The sequence below is a fragment of the Ambystoma mexicanum genome, chromosome 13 (assembly GCF_040938575.1).
Source record: "Ambystoma mexicanum isolate Mex_15411 chromosome 13, UKY_AmexF1_1, whole genome shotgun sequence".
In the NCBI taxonomy this organism is placed as follows: Eukaryota; Metazoa; Chordata; class Amphibia; order Caudata; family Ambystomatidae; genus Ambystoma; species Ambystoma mexicanum.
The window spans coordinates 107,027,278-107,033,807 of record NC_090938.1 but is presented as its reverse complement, the minus strand read 5'-3'; positions in this window follow the sequence as shown (position 1 = coordinate 107,033,807).

Genomic DNA, 6,530 nt, shown 5'->3' with positions numbered 1-6,530 from the left:
TATGTTGGACCAGTCTGTCCCAATTATCTGCAACTAGTTTGGTGATAGAGCTCAGGTACATATGGCCCGGCCGATACTGTCTGGGTAGCCACAAAACCTCCCCCAATTCGTGTCATGTGACCGCTCCGTCCATCTGAACCCAGTGTTTTCCTTCCCCCTCCCGCAGCCATTCCCTAATCACCTTTAGCTGGGCCGCTTCGTAATATTGACGGAAGTTGGGAAGAGCTAGTCCCTCCACTTTCCTCGGGGCCGTGAGTTACATCCTACTCACCCTTGCCCTTTTTCCCTCCCATATAAACTTGTTTGTTACCACCTGGAGCTCCTTAAAGAAGCTGGCCGGGACTGCTTGAGGGATAGCCTGGAAGAGGTAGAGCAGCCTCGGTAGGGTGACCATTTTAAGTGCCTCTAGTCTCCCCAACCAGGAGATCCGCAAGTTCCGCCATTTAAGGAGGTCTTTTTAAATTCTTTGCAGGAGTGGGGGGTAGTTTGCTGCATACCATCCTCGTAGAGCCAGAGTGATTCTCACCCCCAAGTACGTAATTCCCCCCGGTCGCCAGGCAAAGGGCGTCGTCCCCTTTAACTCCTCCCTCTCTTCCCTTGCCAATGTCAGGTCCATCAATTCGGATTTATGCATGTTAATGCGTAATCCGGATGCTTCCCCAAAGTCTTCTAGTAATAGCCTGCATTGCAAACTCGACTCTATGGGATTGGTCAGGGCAAGCAACTTGCCGTCCGCGAAGGCCGCCACCTTGTGCTGCCTACCCCCAAACGGTATTCCCTGTATTTCTTCAGATTCCCGAATTGCCTGCAGGAGGGGCTCCAAGTAAACCACATAGAGCAGGGGCGATAAGGGACATCCCTGTTTTGTACCTCTTTGGAGTTGGAATGATCTAGACAAAGTCCCATTAACCACCACCCTCGCTCGCGGATCCTCATAGTTCGCCTTGACCATCTGTAAATAAGTGTCCCCTAACCCCATTTTTTCCATGGTTTTGAAAAGAAAGGACCACTCCACCCGGTCGAACGCTTTTCTTGGGCTCTTTTTTTTGCTGAATATGACTACGTGACATTTCGACCAGGGGTGAAAAACGGGAAGGCCGATGCCCTTTCCTGTATGGGGGTGGAAGAGCAAGGGTATCAGACTCCTGACCCAATAGCAATCATCCTGAGTGACAAGCTCCTTGGAATCACAGCAACCATAACTCAGAAAGAATTACATGAAGAAATCCAAAACCTGAAGAGTCCGGAGCAATTACAAATGTGGAGTGCACAAGGAGAACATTACATGATAAAAGATCAGTTGCCCTACTTCAGGAATCGTTTATTCTTACCAAACCAAGAACTAAGAGAACAAGTCATGTCCGCTTATCATGATTCCTTGATCGAGGGCCACCCCGGAATCGCTAAAACCCTAGCCAAGGTAAAACAAAATTATTGGTGGCCCACTTGGCGTAAAGACATTATCCAATTCATCCTATCTTGTGGAGTGTGTGCTCAAAACAAGTCATCCAAGCAGAAACCGGCTGGGCTATTACAACCATTGGAAATCCCACCAGCACCCTGGTACACGTTGTCCCTCGATTTTATTACTGACTTATCACCCAGTCAAGGTTTTAACACTATTCTTGTTGTTGTGGACCTATTTTAAAAAATGTCACATTTCATTCCTCTTAAGGGGCTCCCAAATGCTTCCACTCTGGCAAAGGTATTTCTTGAAGGCATCGTACGGCTCCATGGGTTTCCTTCAGTTTTAGTCTCAGACCAAGGTACTCAGTTTGTATCTAACTTCTGGAGAAAATACTGCTCTATGGCCCAGATCGACCACCGGCTATCCACTAGTCACCATCCCCAAATGGATGGTCAAACTGAGAGGACAAATCAGACGCTCGAGCAGTATCTGCGTTGCATGTTACACCAAGCTGAAGGAAGCTGGTTCGACCTATTATGGATAGCTGAATATGCTTATAATAATTCCCTACACACCAGCACTGGGCAGACACCCTTTTATACCATGTATGGCAGGCACCCACGTACTTCTGAGTTGGACATTCCTACAACCCTGGAAAAGCCAGCAGTCAAAACCTTGCACACAACCATTTCTCAAACCTTTAAAAGGGCAGCTGAACACCTACTTCAAGCTAAGAATCGCCAAAAGAAGTTTGCTGATCAACACCGAGCAAAGCCCCCCAACTACCAACTGGGAGACAAAGTCTGGCTGGCGTCTAAACATGTGTCCATTAAAGGAACCCGAACTTTCCGTCCAAGATACCTGGGTCCATTCACCGTCACCTCCGTGATAAATCCTGTGGCGGTCAGACTAGCTTTGCCGTCAAACATGCAGATTCATCCTGTGTTCCACGTGTCTCTCCTTAAACCTGTTCAACCTGGGACCCGGGTTGCAACGCCACCGCAGCCAGAAGTAGTCGCCGGGGAGCCAGAATTCGAAGTCAAGGACATACTGGATTCAAAGTACGTCAGATCCAAATTATACTACTTAGTAGACTGGAAGGGGTATGGTTCACAAGACAGGACATGGGAGCCTTGTGAGTACATCCATGCATCTCGCTTGCTTAGACGATTTCATCAAAACCATCCAAACAAACCAGGACCAGACAGAAGAGCCACCTTGAGAGGGGCCTTGGGGGGAGTGCTGTCATGATTCCTGCCACTCATGTCCCCAGCCCTCCAAGATGTCAGGCTGGAGCCAGGCCACGATCACCTACATGGCCCTCAAGGGCCTCTCCATCCCTCCAAAGACCCACTTGGAGTCAGACTTGGCGCTTGTGGCACCAGACTCACTCACTCCCGTAGGATAACATTGGGGATTGGACTTGTAGTGCATTGTTGGGGACAAGATGGATACCCCCACATATTTCGGTTCCCAGAACTGCATGTGCAGTCTAGTCTTTTGGGTGTTGTTCAGCCCAGAGACACCTGGGATACCCAGAGACTATTTAAGCCACGTCCAGGCTGAGAAACATGCTTTGTGTTTTCTGCACCTGCAGCGTGTCACTCACCGTGTTCGGATCGGTCTCCAGTAGGCCTGCATCTTTCTTCTGCACTCAGCTCCTGCAAGCACAAGAACACCGTTAGTAACAGCCTTACCTTGCGGCACTTCTGCCCATCATTCATCGCTTCTTCTGTTCTGCGGGCATCTTCGGCGGTGTCATTCCCATCCCGGCACGCGCTTCCTAAGTAAAAGGGAAAAGGACAGAAAAAAGGCATTAGTAAGCATTCAGCAAATCTTCGCTTATTTTTAAAGACTGTACGAGCTTCAAACGCTTACCTGAATCCCAGCCGCTCTGGGGGAACTCTGTCTCCGGAACTTCTCATCCATCTGCAAGAGGGAAAAGACACTCCAGGTTAGTGTGGAAACATCTAGAGGCGCCGCATACCGCGCTTACTCACCGCATTTCTTCTTCATAACCGGCATCCACGCTGAAAACATTGCGGCACCTAAAAGACATAGAAAAAGAGCTCAGTTCAATACAAATACGAAAGGGTCGCATCACACATCGCGCTCTCACTCACCTTCAGCGTTACTCATCTCAGCAGCACGTCGCCATCCCCGGACACCGGCCATCATCTAAGGAAGGAAAGGAACGAAGTTAGAGAACTGTTCAAAAGACTCATTATACTTACCTGTCGGACTCTTGCCAGTGAAGTAACTAGGCAGCAACGAGCCTGCATCAATCAACGCGCCCCTTTGCTGAAAGCAGGATGGAGAGCACAATTTCCAAGAAAACAAGGCGAGCTGTGGATCAAAGGGAAGGGTAGGACCCCGGAGAAGAAGGGGTTCAAGCACACAGAGACAATAGGGAGTTAAACTCTACCAATCCTGTGTTTCAGGCCCAGTCTCCAGTCGAGTATACTCCAGGGAAGGGTTTGAGGTCGTAAGAGGTCAGAACAGGCTGAGTGACGTCCCCGTGGATACCAGGTGAGAGTTACAGACATGGTGAACGCCAATATGGCAAACGGCACAAAAAAACTAATCCACCGGATGGAAGACCGGAGAACTGCCACCAGGGCCACAACCCCCGTGTGGCCTGAGACCCCAGAGAGGTTCCCCGACCACCGGAGGCCGAAGGAAGAATGGCGTACAAGGGCACACCAGACACACCACCCACAGGAGAGGCCACAGGCCCCACAACAACTCCTCAGAAGCCCAAGAAGCAGGAGGCCAGAAAACCAGTAGACAGGAGAACAGTAGACGAAGAAGGAGATAGGCCCACGGGACCAGCCAAATAATGAACGCCAAGCGACTACGTAGAGGCAAAAACAGAAGCACCAGGACCCACCGCCACCAGAGAACCCAGAGAAGCCTTTGCACCCTCTCCAGGGGCCAGAGTACCAGCCATAACCGAAGGAAAACACGGCCCCAATGAACACTAGGCCCGGGAGGGCACAAAGCGGGAACCCCACCAGGGGACTCAAGAACCCCAAAAGCCAGAGAGTCTGACAGACCAAACAAAGAAATGAAAGGGACAACACCCCAGCCCAACCAGCCAGCTGACCACACAGGGGAAAAACAGAAACCCTGAAAAGGGAAGGCATTCACCACGGGGGTCACCAAGACGGCAACAACAAAAAAACCTGGCTGACTGCAACCCAAGGGTGACAGAAACCAAAAAGCCCCTTCCTCGGTCGAAAACACCCAGAAACCCACAGGGAAGGGAGAAGCCATGTAAGCAAGTGACCCAGAAACCCAGGGACGCCGACCAGCCTTCCATCAGAACCAGAGGGAGAAGCATCCCCAGAGGCACCTACCGGAACTCACCACCATCATGAAACAACATGACTCATGGAGATCCAGGAGGAGCAGGTCCGACTCCAGAGGAACCCAGGACCAGAATGACAGCAGAGGAAAACCCCCAGCCCTGGTAGGCCAGAGCAGCCACCAAAGCAGCGGCCCCCTGCAAACAAACCCCAGGGACACAAGCATGCAAAGATGGGATGAGAGGGCAGCAGACCAGAAAGGCCTGTGGGGTTAGAAAGACCAGCCAAAACCAGTCCCTGGACCTCGCCAAGTACCCAGGCAGCAGAGGACCACTGCACGTGCCTCAGAGGGCGAGAAGTGCAACAGAGGGTACCACTCAAAAAAACCCACAGCCAGCCCCAGAAGAGACCTAGATGAGGAAGAGGAGGAGGCCCGGAAAGCAGAGAACAGCTGCCAGAACTCGTCCGGATGTATGCAGGCACGGAACACATAGCGAACCTCACCCTCCAAGGAGCCCCAAACAGCATAGGGCCCCAAACAGAGCCACAGAGGTGGCCAAGCCAGAGTCCACCGCACAGTACCCACTGTCACAAACCGGGGAAACTAGCATGTGTGGAATAGATGGAAATACGTCCGCCATTAGAATGTTCCACTACGTTGTTTCCGCAACGTGATTTGTGGTCTAGTTTATTCCAACATGGCCGCCGTCGAGTGTATTTACTACTCTTCACCCGGCGGATTGGCGCGTTGCAACTTCTTGGTTCTCCTCGTTGCCTGCACTCTGGATCATTTCCCTTGGCGGTGGTCCGCCCGCTCCTCTACTTACCTGGTTATCTTCCTACAGTTGTGCTCTCTCTCTCGCTCCTCTCCTCTGCTCGTTCCAGTGCCTTTCTAGGTATCACTCTCTCTCTCTCTTTCTCTCATTTTCTGTTTCCCTTTTCTGTTTGTGTGCTCGATAGTGCTCCTATACCTTTTGAGATTTCTATTATTTCCTGTTTCTTCTTTTGTTCCCTGGTACTCATCCTTAGTTATTCCTGTAGCTCCTTTCTGGCGCTCCTTAGAGAACATCCTTTCCCCTAGCCTGCAGCTACTCTTCCGGATCTGTGTTTTCAAGTTCATTTCAAAACCAGGCGATTGTTCCATTCCTTGTGAAGATCCTGTTTTTTTTTATGCCAGTGGCTTTTTCCCCTGCAACTTTTCGGCTGTTGCGGAGAGGAGCCACCGGGGATCCCCAGCACTGGAATCACAGTGGCTTCCTTTCGAGGCAGACCGTATCTGCTCAAAAAAAAGAAAAAAGAAGCCCGGTGATCTCAGCGAAAGAAGCTGGACTATTCTTCAACGACACCAGGTGAGGAGGAAGGGGCATCCGGTGAACTCCAATTCCTAAGTGAAGAGGAGGACATTACTGACAAGCCAGATAGCATTATTGAAAATTATGATAGCTTGCAACACCAAATGGAAGTTATGGCCCCCTATAGCAGATACAAGAACTAGTGGCAGCTGTTCAAAATCTTAACCTTGAGGTTCAGGCGCTTAAGACTGACAGTGCAGCGCTACAGCAGAGAGGGGCCGCTCGAGAACAACAGTCAACAGATCTCCCCCCTTTACCACTGGTGTCTGGAAAATTTGATGGCTCTGAGAGGAAGGTGAAGGAATTCTTGGACGCCTGTAACATTCACTTCGCCTTCAGAAAGATCGCCTTTTCTACTGATATGCCAAAGTGGGCTTCATGGTAACTCATATGACAGGAAATGCCTTGGCCTGGGTGACTCCACTAGTATCTCAGTCCGATCCAGTACTACAAGACTTTACA